This window comes from Gavialis gangeticus, unplaced genomic scaffold (assembly GCF_001723915.1).
Source record: "Gavialis gangeticus isolate Ggan-Ray unplaced genomic scaffold, GavGan_comp1, whole genome shotgun sequence".
NCBI classification, from domain to species: Eukaryota; Metazoa; Chordata; order Crocodylia; family Gavialidae; genus Gavialis; species Gavialis gangeticus.
The window spans coordinates 175,130,436-175,156,280 of record NW_017728992.1 but is presented as its reverse complement, the minus strand read 5'-3'; the positions used below and the strand labels follow the sequence as shown (position 1 = coordinate 175,156,280).

Below are 25,845 nucleotides of genomic sequence, written 5' to 3'. Positions count from 1 at the left end.
TCTGGTCAACAGCCTAGCCCTGTCCTTACTTTTATTTCAGGGTCAGCTCCCCTAGCCTTTCCCCAACAAGGGGTAACCCACAAAGCAGTGGGGCTGGGGTCTTAGGGTTTGGCCCTGGTGACACTTTATAGGGGCTGCTCTGCCATGAGCAATCCCACCACAGTGACCCCAAGCCCCAGTTGGGTGCAATTTCTTGCCATAGCAAGGACCTTTATTTCATAGTGTCAATAATTAGAGCATTTAGCAAGGATGTGTGACATCTGGTTCATAGCCACACAGGTACAATGAGAATTTGAATGCAAATCTCCCCATCCTTAATATCATCTGTAACTGCTGAAATTTTGGATAAAAGAGTACCTCTATCACTGGATAGGTTTGATGATCCCTCCAGTTTTCAAAAGAGTGCTTAGAGAGCTAAATTCAGGAAAGTGTATATACACATGAATCTTGAAAAAAAAATAGGTGTTTTCCTCTGTTTGGAGCCGGGCACCTATATCTTTTTACACAGGACCTCAACATGCTCTTCTTGTTCCAGATTTTCTCACTGAATGGTTTAAATAGCCTTTCGCCATGTTGGTTTTATGAATTCCACTCACAGGAGCATGCTTAAAATCTCACTTGTAGACTAATCCATCAGTCTTTCAACCCTCTGAAATTAAGGAAGGTCACCAGATAACTCCAAAACAAATTTATCTATGCTTTTTTATTTGCCTAGTAGTACCTGTATATTTTTGCTTTGTAATACTAAGTCTTTGATTCTGTGTGAAAAGACCATTTCTGATCAATGTTCTAACAAGATTTCATAGTGTTCCCCTTTACTGGACACTGTGCAGTGGGTGATTATGTACTTGATTTTAGATATAATGTTTGTATATCAAGTCTTTTAAAGTTGATCATCCATGTATACTATTTTCTAGCTTATTCATTTCCTTTTTCAGCCTAGTATTTCATCATCCACCCATTATTAGCTGCCTCCATTATATTTCATACTGCATATGGCATAGTAAAATACTGTTTTCTGCGCTTTTCCCTTTTTCTATACTTACAAGACTAATGTATTTTAATAGAGGATTATTTAAGGCCCAGCCTCATATAAGTATGTGAGGGAGATTGGATATGATCCTGATTTTGAAAGAATGGGAACTTTATAATCTCAAATGACCAAAAATCAGATTATCAATGTTCAAAATCTATCTATTCTGAAATATGATACAAATTGTGAGTAAAAGTTTTACTTTTCCAATTTCAGGTCTCTTGGCCTTAGTCCCAGTTTTTTGGAACATTCTCTTTTACTTAAACTAGGGCTGTCTAATTGATGGCTTTCAGGCCACATGCAGTCTATGAAAGATTGGTTTGCCACCTCTGGCCTCCCAGCCAGCCACCACTCTCTTCTCTCTGGCTACTGAAGGTAGCCGAAGGTGGGGTTGGGACAGCTGTGCCCATTGCAGTTGTGGAGGGAAGGGCCCATATGCCAGGTGCAGCAGGGTGGGAGGAAGCAGCGATGTGCCCAGTGCAGCTGTGAAGGAACCACATGCTCAATGCTGAGTGGGAGTGCCTGGGGGACCCATAGTATTGCAGGCCCTGCAGTATGTGTCCTCCCACTGGTGCACCCTGCCAGGTGTGTGGCCCCTAGCTGCTAAGAATTTGGTCTATCATGACTTAAACTAAGGTTTGAGTATGTGAAAGGGTTAAAACATCCTTTTGCAAAATCCTCACCAACCCCTTCCCCCCGCCCCCAACCTCCCTAACATTTCTGTCTCACAAGTGAAAGGAAAGTGGTATAAATAAAGCTGAAATGCTACTGATTAAGTTAGACCCTGAAAACTCTCTTTATAATCGGGAAGAGGAATGATATGAAGGATCATGGGAGACGGGGAAAAATCGTTGAAGGGAAAAAAGGCAGCACAGAAGCAGAAGTAAACTCTTAAGAATAATTTTGCTTGCAGACTGAACACAGGACACATGACTTGTTCAATTTGATCATAATTCACTTCTTTATAAGATATCTTCTAGCACTTCTAGAGAAGGATGTATTATGTCAGACTTTAAACCTTTTTTGAGGAGTTTATTTTTGACCTTCCCAAATGGCCATCTTTCTAGAAATGACTCAATGAGAGGGGTAGTGAAAAACAAAAAAGACCTAGCTTCCTAAGCTGATTTGTGTGTGCTACAGATTTGAAAATCTTCAGATTATTTCTGAAATGGTAAAGCCTCATAGGAATAGCCCTAACCTTTTCTTCATGCTGTAGTTTCAGTGTAAAATGCCCCTGGGTTCTACCTAATTTTATTCTGTCCTTTTTGTAGTTCAGTTGAGGAACTTGGGAATCTAATGCTTAAGAGCTGTTGGAAATACATTAGTCTAAACACGGCTGTCTCCAGACGACTTGCTCAGACACTCTACTATATTTTACTCTCAACAGACAGGGAATTGGGACACTGTCATTGGCAATAGACAATGTGGTCAATCATTCTTTTTGTCTTTGTTTAATCTGAACAAAATGTTGTTACTCTCTGGTTAGCTGAAACCTATTTTTATCTCACTATTTATAAATTCAAAGTTTTATAAATTGACATGTTACCATTCTATACGCTTTACCCATTCTCATTCCTTTTAAAGATTGCTGCTAAGATCTTCTTTGCAAATCTGTTCCCTCTTCTTTGAGCCATCCTAGTGGCTCCTTATCCATTGTCTTAGATTCAGGTTTCTTGCCTTTACCTTTATGGGTACTCTTCCTGTATATTTAATATCCTGTTTTGTCACAGGCATCTTCACTCTTTCTGCCATGCTGTCTCATATGCATGGAAGACCCTTCGTAAAATAGTCCATAATGCTAATATATGGTTTTCTTCTCTTCCCTTCCCCTGCCACTGCTTTCCCTGCTGTAGCCATGGGAGCAGAATTCAAGACAACCATCAATTTTTGGATTCTGTATCTGGAAAATCATAACAAATTCATCAATTTTTCTTATATAGTATCTAACTACTGGGGAGTCATCTTATAGTCAAGGTTGTCTTATATAGTCAAGTAAACATAGTAATTGTGACACACCTTGGCCCCCAGATACAGCCAGGGGTGCTGTGACACATACTCCCGGAGTGCTATGACACCTTCACATGTGTTTCTAAGCCCCAACCCCCTCTCTGCCATTTACTGCTTGACCACTGAGAACAAGCTGAGATGTCCCAGGAACCTGTTCCCTGGCCTGTGGCATCTCAGCCTTAGCTGTTTCTTCCAGGCCTGACCAGAAACCATCAGCGGGTATTTAGCCAGCTAGAAGAATCACCAGTCATGTTCTCAAAAAAGATAAATCCTACCTTTTTTGTAAAAGGCCTATTTCTGTAGGCAAATACTCTGATATCACACTTGCCCTGAGGAGAAGTTATGAAAGATAACAAAAAGATTACATAAGATAAAAAATAAGAGCAAACTTAAGAAATCAGTAAGCATATGGTGTGATGCAGACAGATATAGGTATAAACAAACACAAAAAAATATCAGAACTATAATGTTACTTATCCCTGCATCTTAGCCCTGAGCTCTAAGACTTCAGCTTCCACTTGTTAGCTCAACAGGTTAAAAAGCAGCTACTGCCTCTGTCCTTGCTCTCAGGGTTTCCTATAAACTCTCATGTCAGTGTGCTAGCTGAGGGACCAAAACACCTTAAGCCCAGGAAGGTTTAGACAAACACTTGCCCTCAGGGCAAGGCTTTAATATGGTATCTTATCTGAACATTTACAAAAGTCATCCATTGAATTCTTGGGGACTCTATACTGTGCATGTAACTTCCCAACCCCTGTAAAGTGCATATTTACCAGACTAGCAAACTTGCTTGATCTAATTAAGACCCTGCAAACATTTGCATCTTTTCAGACACGATTAGAAATCCAATGCCCTAAAGAAAATGTGTCTCACGTAATTTTTCTACTGTGACAAATGTCCCCCAGATGCTATTCTTATCGGCCTCTTCCTAGTTTCATAGTGCTTAGGGTCAGAAGGGACCTAAACAGATCATCAAGTCTGACAAACTGTCCTGGGCAGGAATGAGTGCAGAGTCATAACACCCCATCCAAATATCTGTCCAGCCTCCTCTTGGAGACCCCCAAGGTAGGGGAGAGCACCACCTCCGTTGGGAGCCCATTCCAGAGCCTGGCAGCCTCAACTGTAAAGTAGTGTCTCCTGATGTCCACCCTGAACCTGCTCTCTAACAATTTGTGGCCATTATTCCTAGTAACTCCTGGTGGTACCCAGGGGAACAGAGCCTCACTCAATTTCCGCTGGCCCCCCCAGTGAGTTTGTAAATGGCCACCAGATCCCCTCTCAGCCTTCTCTTGTGGAGGCTGACTAGATTCAGGCCCTTCAGCCTCTCCTCGTAGGGCCTAACCTGCTGCCTTTGACCATGTGAGTGGCCCTTCTCTGGACCCACTCATGAGAGCCACATCCCTCTTGAAGTGTAGCGCCCACTTCAAGTGCTTCCTTTGAAATGTAAATTTGTTGTGGCCTGGAAGGCCCTATTTGATGAGTAAACAAGCTTATGTCAGACGCTAATTCTCAGTGTGTGTGTCTACACGTGACACTACTTCGCCGTAGCAATCCGCCATAGCATCGGTGATCACAAACTGTGATGCCGCAGCTGTGTCACCAAAGCAATGTGCTCCCTCATTATAGTGCATTGCTACAGTGATGTAGAGGCTGAAAACAACTGCATGGTGCTTAAAAGGAAATACTAAATGACAGCTCAGTAACAAAGGCGCCATAGGGACACATGTCCACGCACTGAGTGATTACTTTTCTTCAGCCATTCAGGCTTTGAGCTTCACCCAGGGGCGAATAGAACTCTTGTTTAGGCAGTGACACTTGAAAGTCATTATCTTGTACAATCCTGGCACCAACATACCGTATAAGAAATACCACAAAGCATATAAACCCAAGGATGAAGCTTAACACCCCCAATCCTTTGTGATTACAAATGCCATATCAGTAACAGGAACTCAGGAAAACATGCATGACACACCATGACCACCTCAGATTATAGTAATAAATAAAGCAGTTGAGCATTCTCATTTGACCAGGCAACCACTAGTGATTCTGGATATGGAACAGATACACTGCAGTACCTTTTCATGATGAGAAATTCTACCAATGTGCTTAACCAGAGCTATGGGGCTGGGCCTGTGTGGTGCTGCTTCAAATGCAGCCCCAAATCATTGTATGAAATGGTTTGGAATGATATCCCTGGTGTGTTGTGGGGAGGAGAAGAGGGGGTAGATTTAATAAACATTTCCCTCTGACCTACCTGTCTCTCACCCATTTACTCCAATCCCCTCTGATCTTCCCTGCCACACATTTGCATTTTCACACACCTGCATTTTGCATATTGGCTTAAGCTTCTATTCAACCCAGGAGAGCACACACACACCAGCAGACTCTCCCTATGCCTGAAGAAGGGTGTTTGTGCCTGCAAGCTTGTAAAAAACAATTTTTCCAACCATTTTGTTAGCCTAATAAAAGATATCACATTTACCCAAAGCACCTTGTCTCCCTAATGAGTGTGTATTGTGGACTCTCCACTGTTGGAAGCTTTGAAGAGTGGGGTTGATGAAACACTTGGCTTGGAAGGTTTAGACAGAGATGATCTTGCTTGAGCAGATGTTTGAACTAGATGACCTCCTGAGGTTCCTGTCAGCTCTATCTTTCTATGATTTGCTGATGCCATTAATGGAGGTTAAGAATGCTCTGCTTTTAGATTTATAAGTCAAATGAGTGGATCATCCTACTCCACTTGTTCCACATTAAGGGCTTAAAAATCCCTGTACCTGGCCAAAAGAGAAATCTGTCTATGCAGGAAAGTGGAAACAATCATACAGCTGCTTCTCAAAGGCCCTGACAGGCTGCTGTATGATAGAATATAGCTCTGGAGATTCCTGGTGGTGTTGCTGCTCATGGAGCAGTACAGGTGCTAACATATATACATAGATACACATGCATGTACATATATATATACAGCTACTAACATATATACACATTGGCATCCTTTGATCTGTGAGAGATGGTGGATATTGCAGCCTATGATGTAGATATTTTGCAGTGTCTCATATCTTAGACTCACCTACATCTAAGAGAATCTAACTTATACTGGGAGTCTCTCAAGTTAGATGCTGAGGGGACGAGCACAGAAACATGGCAGGTTGATGAATTAAATGATGGCTGACCTTTCAAGGTAGAAAATATGGATAGGACTTTAAAAAAATAGAAAATGGTAAGGTATCCTATACATTGCATTATGTATTTTAGGAGATGTTAAATACTGACATGACAAGGATGTGACAATTCTCATGAGTAACTAAACAACTAGACGGTATGTTTTATTTGTTACAATGCTGACCAACATTTTGTTGAAACACCACCACCACCACCACTGGTTGTCCTAGTGCTATGTTGCTCCTCAATGTATACTGCTATTCTTGGGAGTTTCTTCTGCACTCATGGTATAGAAAATAGTCCCAAGGGAAGTATTATTAAGAGGCTGTTGCTCCTATAAACACCATCTGTAACATTCCTCCAGCTTGCTGCTATGGAACTTAATGGGAGGGGGTACAGAATTTGCTGGTTTACTAAGAAAAAATGTCTTCAGGTGGAATAGAGGTTTTGTAAAATAGAAGACATAATTTATTTAGTGCAGAGTTAGACAGTGAATGAAATTTTTGGGGGGCCCAGATTAAACAACACATTTAAATGTGTATGTAACTTTAAAAGGACAATTAATTTCTTTCAAGACAGTAGGTTTACTTGCATGTGTTCTGGTACTCAAGGGAGGCAAAATAAATATGAAAGTTCTGATGTTGAACAATACAAAATTATGCAAGCTTTAAATGTGACAGACCACTAATTATTTTTAAAAAGCACTGTATGTAGTATTAAGGGAAAGTGACAAGAAAATACTAGTTTTTGCTTAGAAATAGAGGTTGACTTCATAGTTCTGTTTATATTTATATCAAGATAGTGCAAACTCTTGGGGAAAGAAAGCATCTCTTCAGTCCGTGTTTGTACAGCACTTAGAATGATGCAGTCTTGGTCCATGACTGGCACGCTAGACCTTTCTGCAAAAAGTAATAGTAATAATACCTGGAGAATTGCAGGTACTTAGAATGCAGAATTCCAGAAGAATGGTATATTCTATCTTCTATGTTTTCTGGGATTTAATGTAAAGAAAAAAGCATCTGTATTTGTTGCATGCAGGATTTTGTAGGGACCTATACCCCACCCTCACTGGGCTTGAAAAGGGGGGGTGGGTAGGGTTAGAAGTTAGCCCAAACTGAACAGTAGTGCTAAATGGCACCACTGGTTCAGGGCCCAGCTTGGTTCTGCACGATATTGGTGTATTAGCCAATGAAAAAATAAATAAATAAATAATAATGAAAAAAATAATAAAAGTAACACCAATCATAATACTATAAAGCTGCTAACATATGCATCGTTTCATCTGTGAGAGACGGTGGATATTGCAGCCTATGACGTAGATGCTTTGCAGTGTCTCATGTGACTGGATAGTCCAGGCTGAGCTTTGCATGATCTGTGGCAATGTTTGCAAATGTATGTGTCATGGTTGGGTGGTTCGGGAGCTGCTTGCTTCCCATGGCCTCTTTTCTCCTCAAGCTGTTGGAGCCAATTTCTGTCATGGACTTTTATGCCCTGGTGGAGATTATGACACCACTTGTTCTGATAAATAGATATATACACACAAGGGATACATCATTTGTATGATTTATTAGTATTGTGGAGCCCCCTGTGGGTTCAACAACTTTAAAAGCTGCTCATCAGCTGGGTTTCCAGAGCTGCACGCTAACCAACAGGCTGCAGCTCTGCTCTTCTCCTTCCTTACTTCACAGAGAGGCGCACAAAATACAGGTTCTTCACAAACAGGCACTAGGTCCTGGAAGAATACAACAGCTGCTCTCACAAGGCAGTCAGACTCAGGCCTTACCATTACATGGAGATCCCCAGATCTCCACGGGTCGGCAAGGACAGGAACGAGGACAGCGGAAGCTCAAAAAGTGGAGGTTGTCCCTCTCTCAAAATAACAAATGCCCCTGCCTATTCTTGCATCACAAGCCACAAGTAAAATTCCTTGCCACACACAGAGTCCCCTCACACAGGTCTCTTGCCCCAGCTCCTTTTATAGTGCCACATACTTCACATCACCCCATTCAATGTTGTCCAACCAAATCATGCCTGCCACTTGTCACTTATAGTAGTTAGTTACAATCTTGCTGTCAATCAAGGTGACTGTTTGCATTTGCCTGGGGATTTCCCATCAACTTAACTGCACATGTAACTGCACATGCTCTCACTTTCCTGAGTGGTTCAAATAAGTTAAAAGGTCGTCTTCTTCTAGAGGCTCCTGAGATGGTTAGTTGTGCATGCTCCAGGGACTTCTATTACTACATAGTTAACCAGACAATTCCTGGATTAACTTTCTCAAACTACATATTCAACCAAAAATTAAAAAAAAACCAAAAGGAAGATAAGTTACTGGAACTGCTGTTTTCAAGATTCTGCCCTTGCAGAGTTTTGAAAAGACTATGCTCTGTTGCAATATTCACATAAGAGCCGTTGGACCCCAATCAGACTCTTATATGTGTGATTGGTGTTAAATTGCATTTAGCGGAGCTGCTCACATCTATTAATAATGCTTTGTGATGTCTCCTGCAATGAATCACAAGGTTATTAACCTTGGAGCATGGAATTTTTCAAGGATCATTGTAGGAGGAAAAAAGCAATGGTAGACTTCCATGCACCACCAACAAATAAAGCTCCATCCATGAAAGGTCCTAAAACAATGCCACTATAGTAGATTTTGAAAATACGATGGTGTGTTGCAGGTGAGGAGCCAGTTCTACTAGGTTTTTTGGGATTGTCTCCTTCTTGGTTAGATTAAAATAAGTGGTAGTATTTCCCAAAATGCCACCTTTTTGATACCAGAATGTGTTATCACAGTATATTGTGCAGACTTCCCTTCTCCCTCGTCTTTCTTACATGAGGAATAGATAGTAAATGATGTTGACATTTAACTCCGATGCCCAGTGACAAAAACTTAACACCTCACTGAGATAAATGGGGCAGTTTACATGTCTGTGCTATTGTTCCAGGTTCCCTGCATATTTATATGGATATCTCTACATGGGTTATACTCCATCATAATTTGGTTTTCTTCACAACTATAACCGCTGAAGACATTCCCCCCCCCCCAATGAAAGCTGTGATTCTTCAGAATTAGATACTAGCTTATTCTAGATACCTGTGGTACTGCCTGGTTTCAAGGATATTTTTTAATGAAATAGTAGTGGCTCTTTATCTTTAAAAGCACAGTGATTGTCTCATTAATATATGTGTATGGTCTATGGCTTCTACTGGAAGTCTTAAAAGAAAAATACAAACATGCTTTGTTAAAAAAAATGGTTTTCCATGATTTGCTTCCTGTTTCCATCTCTGCCAGTTCTGAAGCACTAAACGCCACCTCCATCCGGAAAAGCAGACAGGCAGTATCCGTTTGAAACCAGAATTCTTACTTAATGAATAATGGCAGTGAACAGATGCTTCCAAGGTTGCTTTTTTAGTGTTCACTTGTTCTCTTACATTATATTTAGAGACTTTGCCAGTCAAAGGAGTGAGTGATTTCATTTTGGAATTCCTGTTGCCCAATATTTATATTGCTCACTGTCACCATGACACCTGATAGAGTTATAGTTGTGGAAGAAGAACAATCATTATCGTTGAATATGTATTATTACATTTTTTATCACTCTGTTTTTAGCCTGGGAGCAACAATACAGTTCTCCTGTGATGAAGACTATGTGCTTCAGGGTTCCAAAAGTATCACTTGTCAGAGGATAGCTGAAGTTTTTGCTGCATGGAGTGATCACAGACCTGTGTGTAAAGGTAAAGATAAATTCTTTTACTAGTAGTCAGACTTAATAGTTTTCACAATTCTTGTACCATGTTATTTTGCCCTTGAAATCTAATTATATTACATTGACATGCATTTAAATATAAACAGCACTTTTTCCTGTTTTCCTTACTTCCTTAATGAGGGGTCACTTTTCATAATGGCTTTGGTTTAACTTGGGTTTTATGTACATCATTTGCTTATCTGTTTCTTGGATGACATCTGATAAAATGAACTGGTGATCTCAATTACCTTCATTTCTCTGAATTGGAGCCTCCTTCAATACTTGACAGACTGATGGAAAGAATTAATTATAGTAAACATTTAAAGTGACAGCAATTAAGTGACTTATGCTAGAAAGGACAGGCTTCAAATTGGCAGTTATTTTGTATGCAATCAGTAGTTCTTAATGAATGAGCATTGCCAATTTCAAGAAAGAACTTCATGAATATTTGAAATCCAAAAAGAAAGACTAGGCTTTTAAACATCTGATGGAAAGGTTAGAGGTGAGGATTTGGATTCTTTCTTGAACTCTGCAGCCCATAATAAAAGAATGTATCAAATTTAAGCATTTTGGGTCAATGGGAAAGTGAACATTAATTGGGATATTTTGTTAGCTAGCCACACTTTGCAAAGTATGTATTCTGTTAGATTATATAATTTTATAAATTGCCAGGAAACTTAAACAACAGTATTGGCAAGAAAAGAGCACTGCATCTGGTACCTTATTTTGTCACTGTTCCAATGCCAGTTGCATATTATTATTTTCACTTTTCTTTTAATTTGAAAATCTATGTTAAAATTTAGTCAAATGCTATCAACAGCAGTGTTATAAATCTCTGAGGCATGCATGCTATTTAGGAAGTTCCAAAAGGTATTACCTAGCTTTTCAGTTAGATGGCCTTCAGTAACTGTTGACAAATACATTTTTTTCCATTTCTGTGTGGTTTGTCTTCTGAAGCAGATCAATAGATTTCTAAGGAAATTAGTATAAATTTAACAAGTATAATAGTATAAAAGGAAACCAATACATGGGATTCATCCTTGAAATTTCCAGAAATGGAATTGCAGTGCAATCAGTTCATAAACTTTTGAATAGTAATGCAAAATGAAGAGGGAGCTTAACTGCTAAGCTAAATGATTGTTAAGCTAAAAGGTACAAAAGTCGGTGATTGTTGTGAAGGTTAGCAATGATGATCATCCCTGCACCTATGTATAGTAATCATATTAATGAAATATCTCATAAGACACCATTAACTAACTCATGGATAGAATATGTAATTGATAACCTGATAGTGTCATTCATTCACTTCTTTATGTTTGACTACTTAGTTATAGTACATTCTTTATGCAGAACAGGTGATGCATATTAAAAAAGTTATTAGCAATTAATATAGAGGCATATGGTGAAAAGACAAATAGACAGATGGTATAGACATGGCAGTTTGTCAAATAGTACATACTTTATAGTTTTCATTAGTTGCATTAAAAACACTGATTTAAATGCCTTTGACATGATTTTATTTGTCCTGTTTATTAATGAGCAGATTTTATTAGACTTAAACTTATTAAAGACTCAAGAATATAGACTTAATTTTTGCATACACTAATGATGATTGACAGCTTGACATCTTATGCAGGAGGTGTAGAAAGAGATACTTCAAAGGATTAGTTAGAAGGTGCATCTGATGCTCTCTTTTGAGATTTCACCCAGTATTCTCAAGTATCATTTTATGTCTTCCCTAGATATCAGCCCTATGAGTGTTTTCATTCATTTATATAAATGATCTATTTGAAAAACCAGCTGAATTACACTTTTGAAAAGCGGCAATTTGAATATCAACACTTAGTTACATTGATGTTCTGGGGTTGCACTGCAAAATTTTAAATTGGAAGTTACTGATTCTATTAGATGCATTTGATTCAGCAACATAAATCCTCACAACTTGTTCTCACAGGACAGATGAGTGGCTGAGTATAAATCTTCCTGCCAGAAATGAAAGATTAACTCACTTTAGGAGTTATCATATAATACCAGCTGGAACTGGCATAGGATCATATTCGTGTAAAAGAAAGTTGGAATGAGTCTGAAGCATTTCTGCAGCAGAAATAAAATAGAACTCTGGAAAACGAATGTGACACATCACTTGCAAAATGAAGGCAAATATTGCAGATTATGAACTTTGTTTAGTCCTTAAGGGAAATATAATTTTTAAGTTAATATTTTCATCAGGAGGGGGGCATGAAGATGAGTAATTTCAGAACCTGTTTGCCTCTGACAGGCCTCTGAGGAAGTGGTAAAGTTTATTGGAAGTCTTGATAACAGAGAATAACAACCAATAGCATAACTAGGGTTGGATAAACAGTGTTCCAGTCCTGGGTGCTGATTTGAAACGGGACACCAAAATGGCATCTCCTGGGATACTGGAAAAAAGAAAGGGTGAAACTGGAACTTGAAGGGAAGTATGAATGAAAATATTGTTCTTCTTCAGTATTTCATTGCAGTATGAAAGCATATTCAGCCTCTTTATCCTATGGATAATTTTTTTTATAGAAACTGGCCAAATTTTAAATCTTTTCAAGATGAGATCCTGGATGTGAACTTTACCCTCTCCAAATTTTGGTGATTTTTACAAGCTTTTGACACCAACCCATATCTGCTATTAATGAACAATATAGTGTTCTCCTACACTTTTTTTCAAAGCACTACTGTATTAAAGAGCTGCAACTCTTGAATGACATATCATATAGAATATATTTTCATCTGAAATCTGGATGCATAGTTTTGCATACAAACAGTAATTCTGGAAATCATAAAATCTGTGGGGATGTTCAAATCTGAAATGACCTAGCCTGACATTATAATATAAAGCAGGTTTGGTCATCAGTACCTCTTGCAATTTCAGGAGTTGTTCAGGATTAAAGAAGATCTCTCAGTCTTACAGACCTTTTTGTCTGAGTTTCAAGAAATGCATATACTAACAGAGAACCCTCACACCCCCCACATCTATTACACCATAAAAACGATATGTATTATGATCACCTCACCCTGATCTGGATTGAACCTTTGTCAACCTGGTCAAGTCCAACTCTTAACTGGGGTCAAACAGTAGGAAACACATATTGGTCACGTCTATATGCTCATTAATGTGCAGTAAGCACTGTGCATTAAATTTAGCACTTGCAAAAGGAAGTACCAAATAAATGTGCAATAGGCTGCCCTACTGCACATTACCACAATTGCACATTTTTTGTAATGGTTAATGTGCAGAAGACTAATACTACTGCAGTTTAATGTAATAGTACAGTTTTTACGGTGACACTGTAAAACACAGACAATTAGTCTACTGTGCATTAAACATTTTGTGTAGACATGCCCACAGTATACCAATGTGGTAAAGAAAGAGGGCTGTGTGTAGTTGGCATACTAATGACATATGATCTTACTAACTCCCTTTTCCCTCACAAATATCTTGAATAAGAAAACAATAATGAAGAGCCTTATATAATGCTACATGAGTATATCTTAGGCAGAAAAGCAATTTCCTCAACCTAGGAATTTGGAGGAGGGAATAATAGCCCATTGCAAATGGTCTTTCTGCAGAAAAGAACCAGAGATAAGTTAGCAAACTTCCTAGAAAAGTACTGTCACGATAATCTATCCAACAAATAACTATCAGAACCACAAAGATAAAACCATGGTTGCTGAAATGGCTAGTATGAGGTACTGGGTTCTTGAATAAAGACCTAATTATGCATCTTTTTAGAAACGTTAACTTCCTTTTAGATATGTTGTTTTATTAATATTTAATGGATTGCCATTGCTAACCTGTCTTTTGTGTTAAATTTGAGGACAGTAATGAATCAAACTTTTGACTTAGATTTGGTGTTTGAGGTGCTGACGTTAATAACAAAGAAATTGTTTTTCTATGAAAGTTTTGATTTGGGTACTTTCCTTCAGCTACAGATGTTTAAAGATTATTCCAGATTAGCATTTCTGTTCTTGTTTTGTCTAGCAACTCTGCTTGGCAGCCTTATTTGCTGATTTTCTGAGTTTAGAGTTTGAAAAGACAGTAATGTGTGTGCTTGATAATTCATTATGGTTTTCTTGTTGTTATCCCTTATTCTGTAATCTATTTTTCCCATGTATGTATTCTAGTAATATATCAGTTGGTTCATTCCATTGCTTTATGGAAGCAGTGGTATATAGGGCACTCACTGAGTGTCTGGAGGGGAAGAGGGGAGCACCATTATGCTTCCCCCACTCACCCCCGCTCTCACATACCCTATTTAGTGCAACACTGCACTGCCCAGATCCTGTGGCTGGGCAGAGGCAGTGTAGGGCTTCCCTCACTGCTTCAAAGGTTCTCCTCACTTTGCTTGACCCCTCCTACCCTCCAGCTACACTGATTGATGCAGTACAGCACTGTCCAGTCCAACTCCTATGGCCAGACAGGAGAAGAGCATAAGTTCTCTGCTGCAGCAAAGACTCCTGGCATGACGGGTATCCTGGCACTCCTTCATAGTTGGTGCCTGGAAGGCGCCCTCCTCATGTCACCCTACTTATGCTACTGTATGGAATATTCGTTGTAGACAGGAAGTTTTCATTAAAGAAATTGTTATTAAATTGTAACCCGGGTGGTGGCCCAATAGTTTCAACCCCTGCCTAATATCAGGGATGGTGTGGTGAGAGTGGGGCAGGGCTTCAGGCAAGCACCAATTTGCTTTCCAGCCGGCTCCTGCTCCCCACAGAGCAGCCCATGGTCCCAAGAAGGTCTAACACTTAACTGATTTAACTATTTACACTTTATTTACAAAACAAAAATAATAGGAAGGTTATTTACAAGTGAACTTAAATGGCATAACCAGAATCACAAAACAAACCAGAATGCATTAGTCAACCCTTGACTTGAGAACCACAGGTAGGGGAACTGGCAGCTTTCAGCCACTGCTGAGATGCTACCACAAGGAAACAAGGTGGTCACTCCCCGCAGCTCCAACAGGCTTCCCAATAAGTGACAGACTGCAACAGGTTAAGCTCTTCAGGTCTGCAGTGATCAAATTGTATCAAACCCCAACCCCACAAAGAGGCTGAAGGGTGACCCTCCATGGTAACAAAAACAGCAAGCAACAAGCAACAGAGTAGGCTCCTGCAGCAGTCAGCATGACCCAAGCACAAAGCTCAGGGACTCCATCCAATGACAATCAGCTGCAGAATAAGGGACAGGACTGAGTCTCCTCTGAGGCAGTCAGTGGCAGAGGGTCAGCAGCATAGGCAGCTCCCAGGGGTCATTGATCCAAACTCCTGCTCGCCAATCCCGTTCTGAGCACCGGCCTGTGCCCTGAGCTCCTGGGGACCCTCATCCTGGTGCTCTGCTGCTCCTCAGGATCCCAATGCTTTGTCTGCTGCTGTCCCACTTCCCCAGGGAAGGTAAGGGGTTTCCTCAACTCACCGGCCCAGCTCCCTGCTCTGGATGAGGATGCCACCTGTGCTCCTGGCTGCTGCTTCTTCTCCACGGTGGAGTGGGGGGCCGACTGCCACCCCTAGCCTCTGGAACGCCTGGCACATCCAGCCCACTGCGTTGGGGCCTTGGGGCACCAGCTTTCTGCCCCAAGCCCTGGCTGCTGCTCCCTCTCTGCTGTGGGGCTGGAGGCACAGCCGACTGCTAGTGCCTTCTTCTCCGAGGGCCTTTGAGGCTCTTCAGAGGGGTCTCTCTGCTCCCTGTGCTGGGTCAGCTCACCCCAGCTCTTCCTAGGCCTCCTGCATTGTTCCCCTGAGTCACTGTCAGCAGCCCACACACACCAGTTCTACTGCTATTTTTATCCCCTCTGGCAGTCCCAAACCGGCCAACCAGGGCTCAGGGTGACTGGCCCCCAACCCCGGCCATCCCCTTTCCATGTGAATGAGGGGATTGAAAACCCCTTCTTTCAATTGGCTTCTCCTTTTCCACAGGACAGGGCTCCCCTGCTCCACCTTTGGGGTTGCTCAGAGTTCACCCGCACTGTTTCTAGCCCAGGGTAAGTATCTCAAGCCAATCTGGTGAGCCCACACTGGCAGTCTGTTACAAAATATAGTCTATGCTAAAATAAAATGGTAGCTAAAGGACAAAAAAAGAACCAAAAAGGACAAGTACAATTTTGTTCTCCTTGTTTGTATATTGAACACTGAAAATCTGCTCCAGCCCAGTAATGATCTTCAACCACGTTTCAGTTTCCATATTCATGTCAACTTAGCAGCTGTTCAGCTTTAAACTTGGTTATAACCCTTTAGGGTGCGTTCACACATGCAGGCATGTGCGCTTTCAGCAGCTCACATAGGTGCGGCACAAATCTGAGCCAGGGATTTTTGCTTCAGCGCCTGTGCTCAGACATGCACTGTGGTGTGGGCCAAGTTGTGCCACTTGGGACAAAATAACGCTGCCCAGCTCCTCCCAGATCTTCCGACAGGGGGAGCTAGAGCCTGGGGCCATCACCTGTGCTGGCCCCAGCAGTATAAAAGTCTGCCCTGTGCTGGCCCCACAGAATAAAAAGCTGCTCTGGCAAGTAGCTCAGGGCTACTTGCTCTCACGAGCTTCTGGGGCCTGGCCAATCGGTATCTGGGGACACTAGCCCCTGTGCCAGCTGGACTGCTGAAGCAGCCCTAGCTGAGAGTTCCCTGCACCCTCTGCCCCCTACAGCAGTCTGGCTGTGGGGGATGCTGCCTGGCCGTGACCTGCTGCCACCTGTGACAGCATGTGTGTCCCCATGGCTGCATGCCTGTCAGACCTGGATGGGGACTGCACAGCCACAGCAGAGGCATCTGCACCTCTGGGCCAGCTGCCAGTGGGCTGTGACTGCATAGTTGGCCTTTGCGTGGCACTACTGCCATGTATGCCACCACCCTGCCATGTGGGCAGCTATCACCTGGAAGATGTTCACAGTGTGGTGGCCTGCTTTGAACTGTTAAAGCATGTCCTCCTGGCCCCAAGTGGCCAGTAGGTCAGCCACCTCCAGCTGGGTCCCAGGTGCAAAATCTATGATAAAAAAAATCCCAAATTCACTCTTCAAAATACCCCAACATCCATGTTCTTCCACAATTAAAACCAAAAAACCCCTATATATATCTAGAGCGAGAGAGAGACATCAGGTGGACAATGCTTTATTGATATATTTACAATTTTAAAGCAATTTGGAAGCCAGTGTCTCTATCATCATAATAAAATAAATTATAAATGTCTATATGTTTTGATGTTTGCTTTGGTTTTCTTATCATAGAAAAGTTAGAGCTCCTCCTGACCACTTCAATAACTAGGATGTGGGGACAGCTGCTCTTGAAGCCACAGCTCCTGCCAGCAGATCTCATCTTGTCTGGCAGCTGGGCACAATGGGTGTGTAATGGGGAGATGTGAGGGTTTGCAGGAGCAGAGTGGGAAGGTTTGTGAGGCAATGTGTGTGGAGGGATGTGGGGGGGCATGGGGCATGTGGGTAGGTATGTGGGGATTGTGGGGGAACTGTATGGGGGTGCTGCTCAGGAGGGGTGGGCCCCTGACCCTCCTCACAGGGAATAACCCCCCGAGCACATGGACTGGTTCTCCCCACTGGGCCACAGGCCCCCTTCGTAGCCCACATGCCCCCCTCACAGGGCGCACATGTCCCCTGCAGGGCCCTCATGAGACCCCCGCATGGCCCACAGCTCACCTGCAGCAGCCATTGGGGCTCTCAGGGCCCTTCTGGCATAGCCTCCCCTGCACAGTGCAGGGCAGTGCAGCTCGGCCCCAGCCACCTGGCGCCTGATGCTGCCTGCACCAAATTCTGCGGCCTGACCCAGCTCAGCGCTGGACCATGCACCTTCAGGCAGCTCTGGGCTGCTTGGGCTGTCACCTGGAGCCCTGCGCCACTCACCCATTGCACCAGGCTGCATGCTCCATGCACAGGCCTCATGCTCCATCAGGCCGGGCCTGTGCATGCAGGAACCAGCCTGGCATGACAGGAAGTCCCTGTGAGTGGTGCGGGGCCCTGGGTCACAACCCAAGCAGTTCGGAGCTACCTGAAGGTGCATGGCTGCACACAGAGCCAGGCCAGGCCCATGTGATATGGCACAGGCAGCACTGGGTGCCAGGTGGCTGGGGTTGAGCCACACTGCCCTGCACCATGCAGGGGGCCTGTGCTAGGAGGCCCTGAGTGCCCCAATGGCTACTGATACTGCAGGTGAGCTGTAGGCTGTGTGGGAGGGCGGGGAGGGCATGTGGGCTGTACAGGGGGCAGGCGAGGGACCCACCCCTCCTGAGCTGCCCCCACTACAGGCCTCAAACTGCTTTGAGACACAACAAGAGGCACATGTAGGTTCATCTGGATGCACCCTTAGAGTTATAACAGTCCAGCATTTAAAAAGGCTGTGCGACAACACAAATAATATCTGGTTTTATTTATTTGTGTTTTGCAAATGTGTCATAATACTCTTTTTATAAGTTAATTTCTGAACTTTGCTATACTTCATGTAGCAAAAGGTTTGAGCTTTGCCCCCCAAAGAGCTGCTAGTGGGCAGTGTGTCTGACTTATTTCACATTGGTACCAAATGTATGAACATAATTAAATATTTAGCTAGAATAAAGTAACATTATATTTTACCTGAACCAACAAAGGGAAACGAATTCCAAGTTCAGGCATCTACTCAGTTCTATATTGGCCTTTTGTGTATTGTAGTTCATGTTATCTATAATGAAATAGACGTTATACAATCCCTGAAACACGCAGGGACAATCTTAACTCTTCTTTTTGGTTGTTCAGTCAGAATAAAGTCAAGCTTCCAATATCACATTACAAAGCGTGTGTGCGTGCGTGTGTGCGTGTGTGCGTGCACGTGTGTGTGTGTGTAATTTCACCAAACAAAACACTGGATTTTGATTTTTCACCAAATATTTTCAAGATAAATATATATAAAGTAAATATGTTTACCTTGAAATTATTTGGTGAAAAATCCTTGTATGTTTCTAATTATCCTCTGTCCCCATATGATAGAATTGTCATTCTTTTTTTTTTTTTCCTAATGTGGAGTTACCTTCCAGTTAAGACATGTAAGTAACCCAGGACCTCTTCCCAAAAAACTATTATAAACCTAAATTTCCTTTATTTAATCTCACTATTTATTAGATTTATATGGTAACTTTCCCAAAAAAAGGTTCAGGACAGCTTACCATAAAAGAAACAGAAATATAGAAACAGAATAAAATAGGTATGCAATCCAATTAAACTCAATGGGATTATTTATATATGTAATAATTCTACACATGAATAAGGCTTGAAGAAGTGTCTTCCAAAAAGTATTTCCACATATGTGCTCATAGTAGCACTTGGAAATAGCCATAAAAGATTAGATTAGTGATCCATCTAGTGCTGTGACTGACAGTGGCCCATTATTATTTTCTATCATGATAGACAATTAGTACCTCTGCCCTGTATTATGAAGCTCTATTTTTTATTTTAATTTTAAAAAGTGCTTCCTAATGGAATTGTTAATATTGAGATAGGCATGTAAAAAGTCTATTCCTTATTGGAATCATAAACTCTTAATCCATCTGATCTCTTCTGGTGCTAAATTTACAAGTATTAAAACTATAGCCATTTTAGTTCAATTTTGATGTCCTTGATAGTATCATAAAAGGTTAGCATTGTCTCCTATGTGACTTTCCCCTACCCTTAATTTTGTCTTTTTCTTTTCTAGCTTGTCTTCTATTTAAATCAAACAATCCCTAATCTTTTCAGTGATGCCCATGTCTAGTTCCTTTAAGGATACAGTTATTTAGAGTCTAGCAGTGTGATTCTCAACTGCAGTGCCACGGTGTGTGAGGAAGTAAATACTTTCTCCCCCATTTAAGCACCCTGCACCTGTCCCAGCTCTTCCAGCAGCATGTGCAGCTGCTTGTCTGGGGACTGTTTCTTTCCCCAGCCCTTCCCTGCCCCCAGGCAGCCCCAGTGCCGGACCCCCTCGCCTCTCGTGCTCCCAGCAGCACGTTCTGCTGGGAGCAGGTTGCTATGCATACACATGGACAGAGACACACTTTGTAGCCTGGCTCATCACCTCCACTCTTCCCAGGGGCCACGGGATGGGGCCATGAGGGTGGCTGTAAGGACAGAGACCCCGCAGGTGTAATGGACCAACAGTGGAGAGGAAGCAGACAGTGGAAAGAGCAGGGTGTGACAAGGTTAGGTCCTGCCCTTGCTACCCTTAAGTGGCACCAGCTAGATCAGTGGCTATCAACTTTTTATAGCCTCAAGGTTGCTCTCCATACCTTTTCTGCTTTTAGATATAACTCACTGCTTTTCTGCTGGGGTGCTGCACAATTCAGAAAAGTTCTGCTGGAGGGATGCCTTGAGGCTAGAGAGGTTGAGAACCACTGGGCTAGTGACATATCTCTATATTTCAAATTACTCTGCTGTACACTAGAATATTTTCATTTTTTACAATGGTCCCAACCAGCTAACTTTTTAAAGTCCATCTAGAATTACAGTCTCCTTTATTATTAACTAATATTAATGATTGGATGACAACAAATTTCAAAACACATATTAAAATAAAACACACTCATTTTTTCTTTAGGTTTTGTATCATGTGGATGTAACATTTATGATTATTAGGGCAATCAAAAAGACTGAAAAATGCTTTAAAACAATTTTTCTTCAAGACAGAGATGCACACACATACCACAGACACACATCTCCCTTTCCCTAGTAATTGCCTGACATATCAAAAGACAACCCTGCTTTAAGTATAGATGTTATTAACTTGATATTTTTACCTATTTAATTTGCTTTTCTAATGTATATTTTCTGCATGGTCACCATTAATCTTTTTGGTAATTTGTGTTCTTTTAATAAATGGGCACAAACGTATTAATTTTAATAAATTAAAATATATGGTTGTTTATTAATAAAACTCTGGGTTGGGGGTGCAGACATTATTTCCTAGTCCTGGAAATTAATTTGCATATGCTTCTGACAGATGAGTGATTAGTCACTATATTGACTTCTCTGACTGCTCACAAGGTGTAAAGTTAAGCCTTTGCATGTTTGCCAGATTGGGGTCCTAGTTATTTTCCCATCATGTATTCAATGCATGCTATCAGTGTGATAAATGGCCTTGTTACAAGGATAACTTGCTTAGTCCAGACAATTATTTACTTGAAAAAAACCTCCTAAAATATTTACCAACAGAAATGTTTCCCTCCCACTAACATGGGATGACAAAATAAATATCCAGAATGGTTGATTAAACTTTTTTCCTTGTGTCTACCCCTCCTGCATGACTGATCTTCTGTGAAACATTTCTGAGTGATATTCTTTATATTGCTAATTGCTGGCAAATTAGCAAATACAAATTCAACCTGCTGTGTAACAGGAACATTAGTATTTTTGCAGAGTTGATCCATTATTATCTGAAAAGTAACAAAGTTTTTGTGAAATAATTATTTTTGCCTGGAGAAGCCAAAGGAAAGCTGCTTTTTTGCTATTTTTACCATTATCACTTAATATTAATCTGATGGGTTTGGGGTGTTTTTTTACTTCAAATCATGAAACACAGTCCAAAAGGTGCAACTATGGCTACACTTGTTTTTTTCATTCACTAACATTTTTCACATTAGGCCAAAGGAAATTCCTTAACAGTATTTTATTAGACCAACTTAAATAGTTGGAAAACATTTCTTAGCAAGCTTTTGGGTTTAAAAACCCTTCGTCAGGCTGAGGAAGTTTCAGCAGTTGGTGTGCGCGCTTCCTGGATGGAATGAAAAGTAAAGATGCCAGAGGCTTCTACTGGTAAATAATAGTAGTAGGCTACTAGTAAATAATAGTAAAGTAAATAAGAAAGAAATAATAATTCTTTACTATTCATTCCATCCAGGAAGAGCACACACCAACTAGAGACTTACTCAGCCTGATGAACATTTTTAAAATCTGAAAGCTTGCTAAAATTTTTTCCCCAACTATTTACATTGGTCTAATAAAAGATTTACCCAAAGAACCTTGTCTGCCTGTGTCGTTAGACCAATACAGCTATAACCTACACCCCTGTTGGTATTCCAGTAATATTCAGGCAATAGAATGGTGCCATCTATCATTTTTCTTCTGTTACCAGGTCCATAGATCACCTAATAAGCAGTGAGGATATTAGTGGTTGTATATCACAGTGACAACTCATGGTTAATAGGAATTTGCATGACAGGAGAAGGTAATAAGAAGGGTGGAAGTGGTTATTACTGTTGTTGTAACAATAGACCCATTATTAGGCTATTATGTGTATGAACCCCTGCTGAGCTATGATGTATGCCATTACATCCAGTTCAGCATTCTATCTCCAAGAGTGATCAGTGCCAAAAGATTCAGAAGACAGTGAATGAATAAGAGAAATCCACCTCTTCCATTTCCCTTTATGAATAAATAATGGGAAATGACACTTTTTAGTATGGTTTTCCATCCTTGTAGACAGTCATTAAACTGTTGTCTCTGAATTCTATTCTTTCAAGAGCTTATATATCCTATAGAAATATAAAAATGTTTTCATTTTAATAGATACTTAGAATAATTTGTATAGAATATTTTATTTTTTTCTAAAAGCATAATTATATACCCTTCAGTAAATTGTGTGTGTGTGTGTGTGTGTGTGTGTGTGTGTGTCATGGTGAACAGTAACAGAATATGTTGGTAGTAGAGGATGTCCCTTCTTAACCTTGAAGCAAGAGGATTTATATCTCTAATATTTTTTTTTACCATTCTTACATAGCCATGAATATTTTTATTACCTGTATAAATCTTTAAATCTTCAGAACAATCTTTGGAAGGAGTTACCCAGGTTGTGTTACATTTAAAAAAATCCTTTCATTGATTTTAAATGTAATTGGATACCTTCTGGTTCTTGTAATATGCCATGGATAAACAGGAATTGATTTAATCTCTCTATATTATTTAATAATTGAGATCCCTATATCATGTCCATTTTGATTTGTCCCTTATAGTATTAAGAAGTCATAATTATTCCAGTCTCTTCTCAAAGCAAGGCCTTTTCTGTTCTCTGTTGTGTTAGTTCCAGTCAGTGGTGTTGCTAGTAGTGGCTTTCACACTTCCATTGCATCTTCACTGAGTCATTCTGACATACAACTGACCTAGAATGGAAATTTTCTTCTAGTACAAAAGTTCTCAGACTTTAATACATAGTGAATTCCCACTTCAGATTCAAAAACACTTTGTGCACCACCTTCCCTGATTTTTATCAGAATACCGGTTTTCCTTGATTTATGTAGGTTCTTTATATGTGAATTCGCTCTTATGCAATGAGCATATTTAGACCCATAATTTGCTCTTATGTGATCAGCATAGATGCTTCTCTGCCCAAACAGGTAAGTCTGTGGGGGATGGGGGAAGGGCCATGGTCCCACTCACGCCAGCCCCAGCTACAGTGGACCTGGGAGCAGCCAGCGCCAGCTGTCTGCAGCCGCTGGGCTGCACCGTGCTCTGCCTGTCCCCCCATGCCTGGGCTCACCCCAGCTCCTGGGCTGTGCTGTGCTGTGGTGCACATAGCTGATGTTGGCTGCTCCTGGGGCCACTCCAGCATGGGCTGGGGTGAGCACGGACAAGCGGAGCCCTGGGCAGCCCTCCGTGCAGCATTCACCCCAGCCCTGGCTGCAGTGGCCTCGGGAGCAACCGACATCAGCTGCCTGCACCAGGGCACGGCACAGCCCAGGAGCAGAGGTGAGTGGGGACAGGCAGAGCACAGTGCATCCCAGTGGCTGCAGGCAGCTAGGGCCAGCTGCTCCTGGGGCCGCTGCATGTGGGGTTGGGGTGAGTGCCGCTCTGTTCCTTCTGCTTTGCTTCCTTGTGCAGCCCCGGGAGCAGCACCCCTCCACCTACCCCTTCCCTAGTCCCAGCCCTACTTCTTCCCTCCCTCCCTCCCTCCCTCCCTCACCACCATAGGAACATATCCGTATTCGTTACATTCATTTCAACTCTTTTTGATCCCTATTTGTGGGTTCACTTTATGCAAATTCAGTTTATGTGCCATTCTCTGGGAATGCGTGTATAGCATAAATCAAGGGAAATCTGTAGCTGCAATTAGGGGTGCATCGATGTATCACTTGGCTATCAGATCAGTGCCAATAAAAGAAAAAATGACATTATTGGCCATTGGTCTTTTTTGGTTGTTGTAGCCAATAATAACAACCGTGTGCCCAGAACACCCTGGTGACAGTAGTCTGGTCTCCATGCCCCACCACCAGCCCAAGCCTATGTCAGACTACAGGTCCCAGTGAGCAGCCGGATGGGAAGGGACACCAGGGAGCAGTCACAGGGCACCACGCTTACCAACAAAAGGGACCGTCACTGGCTTCTGCTGCTGCCACTGCCATGGCAACTCTGTACATGGGCCTAAGTGCCAGGGCTGCCATGGAGACATTGGGCTGTGCACAGGCAAGGTAATATGCTGCACAAGGTTAATCATCAATTATCAGTATCAGCCAAGAAAATCTTTGTCAGTGCACCCCTAGATACAATCACAATTGTGTGAAAACTATTTTTGGTTTTCTTTGCCCCAAAAAACCTTCCACATATCAGGTCAAATGCAATATTTTGCTTATTTGCATTCTTTGTAAGCTGTGATTTTCAGAGAAATTGAAAAAAGATTTTGAAAAACAGGTGATTTGAATAAAAAAGTGAAATAGTCCATGGAGAAACATTGAAAGCAAAAAGGAATTGAAAAATCAAAATATTTATTGTCAAAATGTCAAAAGATTTTTTTTCATATTTTCCTGATGAAAAATAATTAGGCAAATTCTGTATGAATTTCTGAAATGTTTTAGTCTACTTAAATTTGCAGTTTTCAGCTAATAAAGTTTTAGTCGGTTTTATTTATAGTGGATTTCTGGTACTATAAGCCAGTTTGGCTACTCCCTCATTGCAGCATATGTACCTGCTCTTTTTGGACATACATTACATTATTTCAGTGCTGTGTTAGCGCAGCTCATGTTTCTTACCACATGAGCTATGGAGAGCAGACAGAAGTAGTGGAGTTAGTTACAGAGCATACATCTTCATATATACCTGTAATTTTTGCAGAAGAATTCTGCACTGTTGCACATGACTTTACAATATGCCCTCATACAAAAAGTCTTTGAACCAAAAAAAGGTGACAAAAGCCTCCTCTGCGTGTACAGGAAAAAAATCATGATAAGATCTAATGTGCAATTCACACAATCATGTCTCTTGCCATGCCATGTGTGCATGTCAGCAGGCATGATGGTGGGATTGTGCATTAGACACCATCGCACATTCTTGCTGGTTCAGGGGGAGCCTGATCTCAGGCTCTGCCTGCACCAACAAGAAGATCATAGCTACTCTAATTTCCCAGCCTCAGGGGCATGTGAAATCCCCAAGGCTGGGAGATCACAGGTGCCACAATCTCTTAGCCCCTGAGGCTTGTGGATTGCAGCTATAGCCCGTGGCTTCCAGGACCTAGCTAGGTCCCAGCCCTGGAAAGCATGCTGTGGGGACCCAGCATCTGCAGCTGTAGTATTCTGGGTCAGGCACCTGCAGGGTGCTACCAGGATCCAGAGCTCCATCTGCTGACCCTGAGAGTCCTTTCAGTTGTGGGATTCCCAGACCTGGCTCACCATGGTGCACCTCTGGGGTTGGGAGCCCTGTCAGCTGACATGGCTCCCAGCCACAGGGAAGACCCTGCTACACATGCAAGTTAAAGCTCAATAGTAACCAGCTATAAATTTAGTATACATTTTTGAGATTTAACTTTATAGCTGGCTAGAGCTTTTTATGGTGTGATAGCTACTTGCATGTGTAGCTGGTTGTCAGGATTAAATGCCCCAAGGTCACGGTGGGCTGGGCGGTGGCTTGGTATGAAACAGGTGGGATCTTTGGGGTGGAG

At 41.7% G+C, this 25,845-nt stretch overlaps 1 long non-coding RNA gene across 1 annotated transcript in view; it reads left to right on the top strand.

Annotated features, from left to right (window-relative positions):
- Positions 1-9,806: 9,806 nt before the first annotated feature.
- LOC109305145 overlaps positions 9,807-25,845 on the top strand; it is a 135,085-nt gene continuing 119,046 nt past the window's right edge. The window contains exon 1 of the long non-coding RNA XR_002099566.1: positions 9,807-9,937. This is a non-coding gene — a long non-coding RNA (uncharacterized LOC109305145). The remainder of the gene's footprint in view (positions 9,938-25,845) is intronic.